Source organism: Zeugodacus cucurbitae, chromosome 5 (genome assembly GCF_028554725.1).
Source record: "Zeugodacus cucurbitae isolate PBARC_wt_2022May chromosome 5, idZeuCucr1.2, whole genome shotgun sequence".
NCBI classification, from domain to species: domain Eukaryota; kingdom Metazoa; phylum Arthropoda; class Insecta; order Diptera; family Tephritidae; genus Zeugodacus; species Zeugodacus cucurbitae.
Window position 1 is genome coordinate 39,668,248 of NC_071670.1, and position 16,267 is coordinate 39,684,514.

The 16,267-nt window shown below is 34.3% G+C and overlaps 1 protein-coding gene across 3 annotated transcripts in view; it reads right to left on the minus strand.

Moving 5' to 3' along the window:
- Nucleotides 1–16,267, minus strand: part of LOC105215508 (uncharacterized) — a 360,283-nt gene that overhangs the window by 134,748 nt on the left and 209,268 nt on the right. The gene's annotated exons all lie outside the window — the stretch shown is intronic.

A 16,267-nucleotide genomic window follows, 5' to 3' on the forward strand; every position in this document is an offset into this window, starting at 1 on the left:
CTTCTGATCTGAGTGAATCGTAAGAGATGTAGAGTGCTCTTCGCCCTTACCAAAACTCATCACTGTCTAAGTCGTACGGCTTTCTTACAGGCCATTGTGCCATTGGAATCTATGGTGTTAGATTAAAAATCTCATCGGATGCAAGTTGTAGAAGCTGCCTAGAATAGGAAGAGGTAGAATCATCTCATCACTTTCACCCGAATGTCCTTTGTCCTTTGACAAAGATTTCTTGGATTTTAATTTCTTAAATAACCGTGCGAACTAGCGAATATAGAAATGAAAAATCTCTGCTGATTTGTAGTAAATTCAGTGCACTGTCTTTCATAGTCTAAGCATATTTTCAATCGGGGGGATATATTCATCGGTAATTTATGCTTCTAGATCGAACAAATAGGTCAGTTGTCGAAATATCACTAATTTTGAAAAACATTTTTCTAAAACGGCTGAAACTAGATAAAAAAACGATCTGCAAAAACAGAGTCCACAAAAAAAATAAACAAAGCGAAGCGAGGAACATTTGTAGATCAATGAAAAGAGGCTACACTCCAAAGCATTAAATCTACTACTTTTTCAATGTCAGCCACTTCTGCTTGCAATACCTCAAGTCTTTAAGCATTAAAGAAAAGTGATAGAATAGTTTCCGACAATAGACTCACCCAGCTATTATCGCCTAGCTTTGTACATTAATAAAATATCTCAATTTTACTTTGTCTAATATTTCCGCATGATCCATGAAAGCCTTGCAGTTATGAACGATATATATAATATAATAGAGTCGTAATTCCCAATTAGAATAAGTAATTTAATTTTCAATTCATTTACATCACAAAATTTGTCTTCGTTACAAAAAATCTTTTTTCAATAATCACTTTAAGCACCTACAAAATTCAAATTCAAAACTAAATACTAAATGAATAAAATTTGGACATTAATTAATTATGAGTGCTACAAATTTTAAGGTGACTTAAACTCTTTTGTACCCAAAATACGGAGCAAATTTATATTTACCACGAACTTTTAAAGTCTGGTACAAGTGGCACGTATTTTTCAGTACACAGTACTCCTTTAATCAATTTCGCGGGGCATAATTAATGAGTAAAGGCGAAAGTTAGCAACGAAAGGACGACGAAACCGCGAAGCAATTTATGCACAAACCTACAAGTTAAATACTTTTATGTATGGAAAAAATATATTTGTTGCACTGAAAGCAACATCCGTTATGCTTTAAATTACGGGAGCAAGAAAGCTAACGAAATGCAAAAAAAAAAAAAAAACAACAAATAGAAAAGAAAGGAGAAAAGTGAAACAGCAAAAAAAATTCAAAATTATGCCACAACAATGGTGGGGGTACAGCGGCAAGCAAAAAACATTAAACTAAGCACAACCGCAAAAGAAAGACGACTGAAAATGGGTAAAATTGCGACAACAACAATGCGGCACAACAACAAAAATTGAGTTAACAAGACTGATAAACGCTAATGAATAAAAAACGAAAGCAAACATAAATAAATCGCGATAAACAGAATTTTTTTGTTCTGAATCTGTTCTCTCTTCACATTTCGTTTAGTTCAACGAACCTCATAATTTTTAAATTGCTGCACTGATAGCATTTAACGCGCTCAACGAATTTGATGGAAAAAAGATTATTTTATGCTTTTATTTTCCACGAAACGCTTGCACTGAGAAGTTTTCGCTTTGATTTTGCCCGAGATTTTCATTTAAATTAGCCCGTTTTCACGTGAATTTCAACATCTGTGGCTGCCAAGCAATCTTGCAAGCACTGACTCATACTTTGCGCCCTCCTAAGACACACTCTTTCTTTTGACTTTTATATGGAACATATTTGCTCCCGCAGCACACACATCAACGCTCAGCTTGTTATTGTGGATACTTCGTTACGCTGTCACTCGTAATTATCTTGTCATGTGTTGTGATTTGAAACGAAAATTTATGATGTTAAGAATCATATTGCATATATTCAGACACATACATTAATACAATATGTAGGTTTATGTATTTGTACATAAACTTCTTAGAGAAATTCAAGGTATAAATTTCCTGCAGCCTAAATGGATGGGCATTGCACCACACCACCTTCAAATCAGGTTATAAGGAATTCAAAGAATAATACCCTTAATGTACATGTGTCATAAACTATTAAAATTATGTCCATTGATGTGGTGTGAATATTAAATTTAGGAATTTTATAATATAGGCTCTATACATGCCGAATCGGGTATGAACCACACCCACCTTGCCCAAACAAATATATTCAAATATTTCGATTAAACTCACTAACCTCGAAAACGGAGAAATTACTTTCTAACAAATAACTCAATCTCTTGAAAAAATTAGTTTATTTCACTATTCAGCCGAGGTTGTATATTTTCCATATTCACATTATATCCTCATGCAATCAGACTACAAACTTTTGAATATATTTTTGAATGTCCAACACATATTTTCTTCAAAATGAAAACATTTGATAATTCAGGAATCAACAACAAGATCTAAACTTCCATAAATGACACGTGACAATTCCAATCAATAAATATTAAATACGGTCTAGACCTTCTCTCAGCCCTTATATTTCAAATATGAGGATATATGTCTTTCCAATTGACTGTAGGAAACCGCTGTAATATATCTTAATGAATATAAGTGTTTATATTTTATTGAACATACTACAAAATAGTGTTAAAAATGGTTGAGATCGGCCTATAAGGAGGCCAACATATACTGGTTAAAATTCTAAATATAATTGTGTTCGTCACTTTGGTTGATTCATACCCCATAAATCAGATAAACCAATAAAATTAAGGGACTATACTAGTGTAACCCATGAAAAATTACGAGATTTTCGAGATTTTTTTTAAATGAAAGTACTCAATCGAATGATTCGAAGTTTTTTGGACATAATAAGATATAGTTTCAGTTATATTTTAAATTTTCTTTTATAAAAATATTGAAAAATAACGGAGTCACGCAACTGCTGACATAATTCGGTCAAATGAGTAGCTGTAACCAAAAAGGTTATTAAGGGAGGGTAAGGTTTGACAAATTTTGTTTTTCAATTTTTTTTTTAATTTTTTTTCTGAACCATCAATATCTCAATAATATTGTGTTAAAATTTTAGGTCATTCGGAGAAAAACTAACGAAGTTACAGGAGGTTGAATAACGGTAACTCCAGCTATCTGCGCTGAGTGTACAAAACTTTGAATCGATTTTCCGAAATATGTCATTTTTAAAGTCGGTGACCAGCTTACAGAAAAAACTACTGCATCGATCGTTTTTTGAAATATTGAACAAATATTCTACATATACATAGCTCTCGAATGACGTCGAGTTTTTCCAAAAATTTTAATTACTAACAATTTTACAATAACAAATAGGTCGATTTATTCGTCTAAAATCGTCATTTTGGCTTGAAAATGGTACCAAAAATTGAAAAATTTAAAAGTTAAAAAAAAAACCGACGTCAATTGAAAGATAAACTAATAAACTAAAGAAAGCATTTTGATTTTTTGGTTTCGGATGATCCAGTGATGCTGTAGGCTGGTCACCGCACAACAACTTTTTTTCGAGGTGCCTTCAAAGATCGACGATAAATCCGTTATTCCTCGCTATTTTTCGATAAAACTTTTTTTTAAGTATCCTTCAAATGTTGCACTTTCATATAATAATAAGTAAATTAAACCTACAGCAATAATTTTTTTTTTAAATTCATGAAAAAAGGTCTTTTTTCGACGAAACAAACCTTACCCACCCCCCTCCCCCCCCCCTTTAAAGTTGAATGTATTTCCTATACAACGACCTAAGATTTTTTAAAAATATCTAAAAATAAGAAAAGGACGTAGTTCTGAAAAAAAAACACAAAATTTTGTTTTTTGGAAATTTTTTTCGTTTTTATAATGACAAATTGACAATTTTCCACCAATCAAAAATATCGTGGGTCATTGTATAATAAATATATTCAAGAATACTCGGTTTCAATTTGAAGTCAATCGGTCAGTGTATCAATGAATTATGATGACAGCAATTTTGAAAATTGCCATTTCGAGAAAAATGCGTTTAATGTTTCAACTACGGTTTACAACTGTGAGCGGTCGCTACTTTAGAAGCTGCCATTCAAAAACTTTTCAAGATACAACATTACCGCTTTCACAGGATATTTTTGAAAGTATAAACTATCGATTAAGCCAAAAAGAAAAAAATGATTTCTTGAAATTGTCACACTGGTATAGTCCTTTAAATGACAAATGACGAAAAAATAGTCAGGTAATAGGAAAGTCTTCAAATATTTTCTTTACAAATCCAGGAATAACGGGTAAACCCACAGTTATACTTAATCTTCATTAAAATATACAAATGTAATATATTGGACACCACTGTATGTTAAATTATGGTATTACATGGATCATGCGTATATCCATATATATTTGAACCGAAAATGAAAGTCGTGTTTCATCCATGTGCGATAAAAATATTTTATTTTGATTGGAACTTTAATTAACTAATTAATTTTTAATAGGGTCAACCGTGAAGACTCCCCTGTTCTCCTCTAATATGACGAATTTATATCAAAATACTACTCAATATAGGTACATACAATGACAATTACAAGTACTACCACTTAAAGATGAATAAAACAAATGGATTTCACAACAACAACTGAAATATTTGAAAGCTACAATTGGCAAATAGGTTATGGTCTTTCGTAATAAATGTCAATTCCAAAAATATTTGTGACTCCATTTCTCCATTGAAATTATGGCAAATCGACCTGTATCTAATGGAAGTAATTGACATCCAAAAGTCACATCTCTCTATGTGTAAGTGACGTAAGTTTGAATGGAAATCAATGGTGTTTTACAATTTCTTGGAAGAGCTTTGTTTAAACACTCTATCCTCTTTTAATATTGTCAATTATGCTTACTGTTTTTCTTATGAAAATGTTTAAAAAAATTCAAAATATAAAAAAAAATATATTTGTGTTTTTCGCTGTTTCTGTCAATAATTCTTATGGACAAAAAGCGTGTGAAATGTAATAGCTCCAAGTACCTAATGGAAAAGTAACTGTGTTCTTTATACGAACTATATATAAGGTGATTTTTTAGAGGGACAGACAATTTATTTGGAATAAAAAAATTAAAGAGTAGAGCTCATTTCTTTGAAGTCGATCTTAGCCGAATTTTTGTTTCTAATTGCTTCATCGTAACTGATTAATCAGCTGACTTTGTGCACTTCAGTTTGAGATGGGCCTGAGGTACGCTCACCTAAACTAATTTTATGGAATCAAGTCATATAACCTATAAGATCAATAGATCAAATTTCTTGCTATTATCCGTTTATCGAAAATGAGTATGAAGAAAGTGATTCTCTCGAATCATTTAGCACCATCCTATAGCACTGTGAAAAACTGGTACAACGAATTCGAATCGTGGCCGACGCTCGCTCAAAGACGAATTCCGTGAAGGTCGTCCAAAAACAGCCGTTATGCCAGAAAACATCGATGCCGTACGTGAACTGATAATGCAAGACCATCATGTAACATACCTTCAGATAGAGGGATGCCTATGCATTTCTCCCGCCAGCATACATTCGATATTGCATGAACACCTGGCCGTAAAAAAGGTTTGTTCTCGTTGGATCCCGCACAATTTGACAATCGCTCAAAAAAAGGCTCGTGTGGATTGGTGTAAAGAAATGCTGAAAAAATACGATCGCGTTGCTTCAAAAGACGTTTATAAGATCGAAACAGGTGACGAATCATGGATCTATGCGTATGAGCCCGAAAGAAAACAACAATCGACCGTGTGGGTCTTCCAAGACGAGCCAAATCCAACGAAATTTGTTCGTGGAAGAAGCACTTCGAAGCAAATGGTCGCCTGTTTCTTCGACAAAACTGGTCATGTGGCGACTGTTCCGCTTGAGCAACGTAGGACGGTCAATTTTGAGTGGTACACCACCATTTGTTTGCCTGAAGTCTTCGGAGAAATTCGAAAAACGAACAAGAGAAGACGAATCATTGTGCACCATGACAATGCGAGCTCTCACACATCGGCTCAAACCAGCGCCTTTTTGACCGGCCAAAACGTCGAATTGATAGGTCATCCGCCGTACAGCCCTGACTTGGCACACAGTGACTTCTTTTTATTCCCACACATCAAGAAAATAATGCGTGGTCAACGATTTTCGTTGCCAGAAGATGCTGTTGAAGCATTCAAAAACCATGTTTTGGAGGTGTCTCAATCGGAGTGGAAAAAGTGCTTCGAAAATTGGTTTGAGCGCATGCAAAAGTGTATAAATCTTGATGGAGAATATTTTGAAAAACAATAAAACCATTTTCGTTGATAAATATTCCTATTTTCATTATTAGGCCAGAAATATATACAGCAGCCATCGTATTACTATGTTTTTAAGAATTTATGGACCAATAATATTGAATATAAACCAGACCAGAGATTCACTCTTTCTGGATGAAAGGGAATCAGAAAGTCTCTTCAGAATTATATGATCGTTCAATGCGGTTCCGATTTAGGGATAACATAGCAGTTGCCGTACAGTGAATATACAAATCAAAAACTCTCCTCAAAAAAATGTTATCTGCACCACGAAAAGAACACCCTATGTAACACACAAATGTGAAAAAATACATTGTATACATGTAAAACATATGCATGAATAACGGTTGTGGTTGTCTGCACTCATAAAGCATAAAAACGCAACATAAAATGTACACAATATCTATATATATATATTTATTATAAAAAACTCTGTGTGAAGAACTCACAAAAACACACACCACAACCGCAGATTACACGCAGTTAAAATGCATAAAGCAGCAATCGGTCAATCAGCCGACTCGCCAGCGCACAACAGGCAGTCCATCAGTATCTACCTACCGATCCGATGAACAGTTAGCGCTTGTTGCGGACGCTTTTGGCAATTTAATTGAAAGCGTTGCAATTAATTTTGATTTAATTGACCGTTTCCGCGTCCAATGCGTGCATGCCTTTGATGCAATTGTGAAAAACACCAAATGCAATTTATATACATACATATATGGTATGGAAATAAAGCTGTAAGTGTGTGTTAAAAAAATAAATCAATCCGTAAATGTAAGTATGAGGCCTACATGCATTTGGATGAGTGAGTACATGGCGATGTTGGAGTATATTATTTAATTTGTGCAATTTAAAAATAAAAAATTTAATGGTGCTGTGGAGCTTTTCCATGCAGAACATTCTTTAAACGTTGCAATTCATTTGCATTCAATATTATTCAAAATATCTACTTTAAGATTTAAGATTTTCAAGAAACATTTTGTTTATGTGAATCTAAGGATCATAAAAACAATATTACATTGTAGAATAGTGAATAAATTATCAAAAATTATCGTAGCATTTGGGTCAATCCATTTCAACACATAAAGTTCGAAACTCCTTTACTGTCTTCTAAAATATTTTGTCAAAGTTAGGCCTCGTTTTAGGTTTCTAAATCTAATGCCCACAAAATAGACGTCTATATATACTAAAAACTTTAAATTTTATTTTTATTTGAACCGAACGAAGTTTACGAATTCACATTGAGATTGTATTAGGGATCTTCTTGAGCTTTTTTTAATTTTGTTGGCCGTATTGCTTAAAAGTTTCGTCGGTTTGTTACAAAAATAAAGTAACCGAATTTTTAAGAATTTTCATAATAAAATAACAAGTAAGGAAAGGCTAAGTTCGGGTGCCTGAAGTAATTCCTGAACCGATTTCACTAATTTTCACCACCAAGGTACATTATGTTCAAGACTATACGCTCACTTAATTTTGCTAAGATTTCTCCCATATTAACCGAGATGCGGAATAAAGCCAAACGTTTATTTGAGAAACCTATAATTAAGTATATGGGACCTAGAAGTTATGACCCGATTTTAAACATTTTTGGAATAGAGACACACTATTAGAAGAAAAAAAGATTCCCTCTGAATTACATTAAAGTATCTGAGAGATTTACAGATATTTTCGATGAAAAATTTCCCTTTGACCCTGAGTTCTTCATGTTCGATATCAGGGACATTGAAAAGTTATGGTCCGATTTCGACGCTTTTTTCATTGATTGCTAATGTATATACTATAAAGTGAACGAATCAGATGGAATTCAGAATTGAGTTATATGGGAAGTAGGTTTGGTTGGGAACCGATTTCGCGCATTTTATATAAATTGGTCGATTAGTTTCTGAGGCATGGTTCTCAACCTATAAGTGGGCGACGCTACGCCCAATTTCTATTTTTTTTTTTTCTGAGTGAAGCTTTCCTCTGCTATTTCTTCCGTAAATTCAGTGTTTCTGATGTTTTTCGTTAGTGAGTTAACGGACTTTTAGTAATTTTCATCATAACCTTTGTATGGAGGTGGGACCATCTTCGAAAATAACTCTCTCACGGTCCCAAGGGACATGTGTTCCAATTTTCGTCACGATATCTCAATTTTTACTCACGTTATCCGTTGGAAGGACGGACGGACAGATATTCCGATATACGTATAACGCAATATTTAACTCGTTTAGTTTTGTGACTTACAAACAACCGTTACATAAACAAAACTATAATACGCTCTCAGCAACTTTTGTTGCGAGTGTATACAAATGTAGAACTTTTGAAAGAGTAAATATATGATAGAAGTTATCAGAAGTTCTAACAAAATGTGTTTTGACATCATTGGCTGAGACTTTCCTACTAACTTAAGCATTTCTACTACCCAAGTTTACATATGACAATTGTTTGAAATATCATTTCGATCCTTACTTACTGCATTTCTGTAAATATCAGCCTTCCAGCTGTTCCGATCGTACTAATTTCAGCATCGAAATTAACTCTCTACAAGTAGTATTAAATGGGAATTTTGTCGATGATGCAAGAGAAATATCGCAAAAACACCTTCAAAACTAGCACATAAAAATTCCAAAGTGCATACTATACTTTTGTTTACCTTTTCGCACTACGCGCTTGTTAGTTTTGCTGCTGCCATACTGTCGATGTTTGTTTGCTTAAAAGGCCCACGCAAAAGTGTAGCCAAACAGCTTTAACAGCGCCAATTTGCCACACATCATGCTACAGGTAATTAATTTAAAGTTAATTTTATTTTTACAATTCTTGTTGTTGTGGTTTTTTGAGTTTTATTTTATTTTTCCAATTTTACAATCGCACTTTATTTATATTTATTCAATTTTTTATTATTTTTGCGACAATTTCTGACACAACAAATTTGCATGAGCGTGCGGATGTTGCAGTGCAAGCGAATGTGGTCTGGTTATTTTTGTTAATGTTGTCCGTTAACAATGAAAAAATTATTGTTTGCGTGCAACGCTCCCTCTCTCACTTCCCCAATCGAGCTCGTTTGGCGTGGCATATCATAAAAATTCAGTGTCATTCAGCGACAATGCAAATGTTTCGCTTGTTTTCATTTAATTTTTTTTGTTTTTGCTTTTTATAATATTTTCATTTTTACGCGCGAATCGCTTCGCGTTGACTTTTTCATGCCTGAAATTGAAGCGTTTATATGCTTGTTCGTGTGTTTGTGTTTGCGCGCGCGCTCTCATTAAATTGATCGTAAATTTGCGAGTGCTTAATTAATTTTCATTGAGCACTTTAAATGTAATTTCGTTTGTGGCAATGTTGCCGCTGTTTTTACAAAGCATTTGCAGTTAATACAAAGTGCAAAATAAACATGAAATCATGAAATTCTACCAGAAGTAAGTCCAAAGTCAATACTTTTAATTGGCTTTCAGCTTTTTTAGTCTTCTTTATTTAATGGGTTATTTTCTTCTTCGATAACATTTACATTTAGCCAATTGCATAAATAAACTCAGCCTTTGCTAATATTTTTTGTCGATTTATTGGTTAAGTGGTGCCATAATTGGATGTTAGCTACAGGAAGAGATTGAGTATAATCGAAAGTAAATACTGCTATATGGAATAATTTAAGATACCAAGCCGCTTGTGACACATATTTTGATTTCACCCTGCTTTCTTTCTGCTGATTATAATTTGTCCTGAATCAGAAAATCTATTATATACATAACTACCTTTCTGTCGATGAAGACAGCAAGAACAGTACGATATCTTCCATATTTACTCTCTCTTCAAATTCGACGTATATTGCATTTAATATGTTTCAATGAGACTGTGGCAATTCTTGGTATGAGGGAATGATGTTCTGAGGTTCAAGAAGCTGCTTTGTTGTTCTGATGTCATGGTAGTTGAACTATTTATAAGCAGAAAAACCTACTCGTACGCCGATAGTTGGAAGCTAGGTGTCGTAATTGATACCGAAGTAAATGCAACATGAGTTACATACCCCACTCCTTGCACATTACAAAGTATTACAAATAAACATTTCTATTTCTCATAATTTACTATTTTTATACATTTTGCACAGAGTATAATAGTTTTGTTTACATAATCGTTGTTTGTGTCACCCAAAAAGAAAAGATAGCACCGCAAAAAATCTGCAAGGAATTGGAAATGGGTAAATTCTGGTTGATATCTCTAATGGTTTGATATCAATCCGAACATTGGCCAAAATTATCGTAACTACGATTGGTTGAGTGCACACGCAATTTTAGCTGCTAAAAATACTCAAGTCAAATTCAAAAAAGATTTGAGTTCATACAAATCGATCGAAAATGAAGTGTTGAAAATGAAGACGAAGCCGTGAATCACCCAGTGGAATTTAAAAATTCTTTGGATTTGCTTGGCATGCCACCGCATCATTAGCGTCTCAAAGTTGGATCTGTCATTATTATGCTTCGCAATCATCATACGCCGAAACTGTGTAATTGACCCCGACTGATTCTGACGCATGTGATAGTTGCAAGAATTTTGAAAGGGACTTACAAGGGAGCAGAATGCAGAATGAGACTTGCATTTGCGATGACAATCAGCAAGTCACAAAGATAGTCGCTGGAAATCTAGAAATGTCATGTTTTGCATACGGCCAGCTATACGTGGAGTGTCACGAGTTGGAAACCCATTTTTTCTGTACTTTTACGCACCGGAACAGAAAACCAAAAATGTTGTTTATCACGCTGTGTAACATTGAAAAAATTTGGAAAAATCGCAAATACAATATTTTTATACTCTCGCAACAAAAGTTGCTAAGAGAGTATTATAGTTTTGTTCACATAACGGTTGTTTGTAACTCATAAAACTAAACGAGTTAGATATAGGGTTATATATATCAAAATGATCAGGGTGACGAGACGAGTCAAAATCCGAATGTCTGTATGTCCGTCCGTCTGCCCGTGCAACGGATAATTTGAGTAAAAATTGAGATATCTTAACAAAACTTGGAACACGTATTCCTTGGCACCCAGAGGAGGTTGCTTTCGAAAATGGGCAAAATCGGACCATTGCCACGCCCACAAAATGGCGAACACCAAAAACTTATAAAGTGTCATAACTAAGCCATAAATAAAGTTATAAAAGTAAAATTAGGAATAAGGGATCGCACTAGGAAGGGGCATATTTGGATATAATTTTTTGGGTGAAGTGGGCGTGGCCCCGCCCCCTAATCGGTTATTTGTATGTATCTCGCAAACCTATAAAGCTATATAAACCAAACTTTCTGTAGTCGGTTCTTCTACGCACCCCACCACACACCATGAAAATAATTGAAATCGGATAATAACCACGCCCAACTCCCATACAAAGGTTAGGTTGAAAATTACTAAAAGTGGGTTAACTCACTAACGAAAAACGTCAGAAGCACTAAATTTCACAGAAATAATAGCAGAAGCAAGCTGCACTCAGATTTTTTTACAAAATGGAAAATGGGCGTGGCATCGCCCACTTATGGGTCAAAAACCATATCTCAGGAAGTATTCGACAGATTTCAATGAAATTCGGTATGTAATATTTTCTTGACACCCTGATAACACGTGTGAAAAATGGACAAAATCGGTTCACAACCACGACAACTTCCCATATAACTCATTTTTGAATTACATCTGAATCCTTCACTTTATAATATATACATAAGAAACTAATGCAGATAGCAAAATAAAACTTTAAACAAATACTGTATATGATCTATGGGCATCACTTGTGAAAAATTTGTCGAAGTCGGACTATAACTTTTCAATGCCCCGGATATCGAATATGAAGAACTCAGTGCCCCATGGTAACTTTTCACCGAAAATTTCGGTAAATCTCTGAGTTATCTTAATTTTATTCAGAAGAAATATTTTTCTTCTTATAGTGTGTCTCTGTACCAGAAAAGGTTAAAATCGGATCATAACTTCCCTTATATAGAATACCTAATTATAGGATTTTAAAAAATACAATGAACTTAATAAACTTTTTTATATAAAAATATAGCAATAAATTTCGAGAGTATAAAATGTTCGGTTTTACCCGAACTTAGCCTTTCCTTACATGTTTTTCTTTTCTTTTCAAAACAAATAATTACACGCAGGTCAACCGACTGTGGAGTCGGCTGGTATACTATATATAGTGTTTCTCGATATTAGGTTACACCCGAACTTATCCCTTCCTTACTTGTTTTTATTTAAATTTGATTTGAGTAAAATAACGAAGGCAATAACTAACTAATCAAATAAATGCATCTTGCATTACTTTCAATACTCTCATTAAGTTAATGTTACTCAGTCAATCGAAGGAACGAAAATCCCAAAGAATTCAGAATAACAATCGTTTCAACTGTTTATGAAAATGAGAATGTCTACCGAGTTTTCTTTCGTACTAAATTTTAAAAAAATGTAGAACAGAACTAGACGTGCTAGAAAATGGAATGCGCCAATTTCATTTAAAATTTTCAAAATATTTATTTTCAGATACGAAAATAATTTGAAATAAGAAATGGACAGTTTTTGTTTTCAATATTAACCGTTTAGCTACGAAGTGGTTCAAGTAGGATGCTTTACAAGTCTTACCAACGAGCAAAGCAACGGCTATAGTTGAACCAATTTTTGATAATTGAAATTTATAAAGGTGTGAACTGTTTTAGGGAGACACCTATGCTGATAATCCACCCACGATTGACAGTTCGAAACTAACATTTAATGTGTTATATGGGAAAAGTATAAATTCAGTAGGTGAACTTAAGTAATCAAAAAATTGGCTATTTCTTTATATAGTTTGAAAAGAAAGTTCTGTATCTCTAAAAAATCACAATCTGTAAATTGTATAAATAATATTGATTGGTTTAAGTATTGGTCTACAACTTTGCTTCCGCCGTTTTCCAATAGATGTCTCTTGGGTCAAGCACTGGTCGATTAAATCGATTAAATCGTTTTATATCGATCTTGGACATTTGTGTCAACATTAACCGAACAAAATATTTGTAGAGATCCGTTTGCATCCCAAACTTATTCTTAACTGAAAATGTCACTTTTTGAGCCGAATTCTCGACGTTTGCGGGAATGTCTCTAGGGTCAAGCACTGGTCGATTAAATCGATTAAATTGTTTTATATCGATCTTGGACATTTGTGTCAACATTAACCTAACAACATATTTGTAGAGATCCGTTTGCTTCCCAAACTTATTCTCAACTGTCAAAATGTCACCGAACAAAAAGTTTGAGAACTAGCACTCAGAGTCGACTTTTGTATATAAAAAGTATGCAGAACCAATATGATTAAATAATTCTTATAACTAATTAAAAACTAACATGTTGACAGTAATCCCCGCCACTGTAAAGTCATAATAATAAATTATTTTGTACAATCAATATAAATATTTAGCAGACAAAAAAATCTGTCACATAATGACTTTTAATTCTAGGCAATTTATCATTTAGAAAAATATTTACGTACTGCTAAAAAAAACAAAGCAATTAATGCATATTTCAACATATATGGAATTATCTCCATAGAATGTATAAGGAAATGGTGAGAAAGGGCGTAGCAGGTTATGCCTGGCGGTGTAAATGTGTCATTAGGCCCTCGACTCCCATTGAACTGTACATGTAAACGCTGTTTTTTTTTTTGGCAATTTATCGAAATAATTTCCAAAGCTGACAGATTAAGATTTCTTTTGCGCCATTATGTCGCACTTACATATATGTATATGTACATATGTATGTATAAATGTAAGGATGAGTATATGTATGTCTGTGGAACATGTGTAACTAAGTGAATAAATACATGTGACCGACTGGTCAACGAGCATTGATTATTGATATTAAATGCAAGTACAAACAAACATATATATTAACAATCGGCATGCACAGCGATTGCGAAGGAAATCAAGCATAAAACCAAACACACACACACAAACAAATATATACAAGGAGCGCACACTGCTGCCAAAATAATTGTTATTGTTCGCAATAAAATTGTAATTAACTGCGTGAATTGATTCTTAATTGTATTAAGCCGTGTGCAGATATTCGATATATTGATGTTACATTACACATATACATAAGTATGGGTGTGTGCGTGTGTACATACTTGATGATAAGCAGTACATGCAGTGCTGACCACCCGCTAACCGCCGGCAAGCAATGACGCATGGCGATGGGCGACGATGAAACTCGATGATATTGGCATTACATTTGTTGTTGTGCTTAATTAAATGCTCAAACACAAACACACATATACATATATACATACATATATATAAATTGGTGTGTTCCTACTGAATTGGTTTTGCGCAGCTGGTCAAGAATGCCAAGCACAACAATAATAAATGGAAAAAAGTAAATATAGACGAACAAGAAAAAGAAAAGAAACAACAACAACAAGCAAGCAATGATAGACAGTTAAGTAGTGTGAGGAATAAAATTAATCTTGCAAATGTTAGAAATGAAGAATGTGCTGGGCACACATGTTAATCACTGTGCAGTAATAACATTAAGACACGCTCACAGGCACACGCTATGGCAACTTAAGTAGTTCTAGATGCATATAGAGCCCTACATATATACACACATATATGCATATACATACATATGTAGTAGCTGAGTGAGCCTAGCAAAACTAAAACTGGTTTATTTGATTACATTTGCAATGGCTTTGGAAGCGGAGCATGTAAGCAAGCAAGCAAGAACATGCTGCGTATATGAGCGGACTACCGTGTTGTAGGCGGATCAAAGTTGTTGAAAAGCTTTGGTATGCAGACATCAAGCCAAAGTTTTCCACGCTTCCACACTCCAAGCATATACATATGTATGTGCAGCATGTAGACAAAGCAGACGGCAGCAGATACTTGAGCAAAATAAATGAGTGGTTTGGCTGAAAGTAATTAATTAATAACTGCGCACATATTTAGACATCCTCACCATATACGATGTATGCGTGTAAGTGGGAGTATTTGTACCTGCAGATACCACACGCACAAACTGTTAGTTGTCATCGACTAAATATTTCATGTTTCGCCCTACATGGCGTATGAGTAATATTTTTAATAATTTAGTACTAATGCGCGTTTTTTTCAGCTAATGCTTCATTGTCGAGATCATCGAGATAGATAAAATGTCCGTCCGTTGATCCGCACAATTCATATTTGACAAGCTTAGGTCCATTATCAAACCAGACGAAACCATAATATATGGATATTAATCCGTACGAAGACAATTAACTCGACAACATCTCTCAAAATTATTTTGGAAATGATTCCCGCTGCTACAACAACAACAACAACAATATTTCCATTCACCACATAATGCTGTTATATCAAAATTCGTTCTCAAAACAGTCGTTTCCGAGTCACTGCAACTGATCCGGATTTATATCCCGGTCAAGAACTGTCAACTTATCGGGTTAGGTTGGGTTAGTAGGCAGATCTATGCATATACAGAAACATATGCATTTTTAGACAGTTTTGCGCGCTGTCCTTTGTGATATCAATAAACTCCTAATGGATCAAAAACCCTTAAGAATAAGCAGAACTATTGGAATCTGTTACGAACTTCTTTAGTCGGCCAATTTTAGCCGATTCACAATGTTCGCCGAAGGTGAGCCTTCCAAGGTGTTTCAACCACGGTTTGGTAAAAGCTGGACTATGTAGGAGGAAATGTTTAGATTATTCCAGCTCACCTTTGTCCAAATAGCTTTGGCAACATGCATCTGCCAGGATCTCAAATCGCATGGATGCCCATTGGACGATGCCTAGTAATCACACCAATGATCGCGCTGAGATGGACCTTGCTAAGAGAAAGCGGTTCAAAGGACCTTTTACGCTCTACAACGGGCTAAAACGACAACGCAACTGCACAGCTGGTTCTTGACTTGTCGGGATTATACTAGATACTTA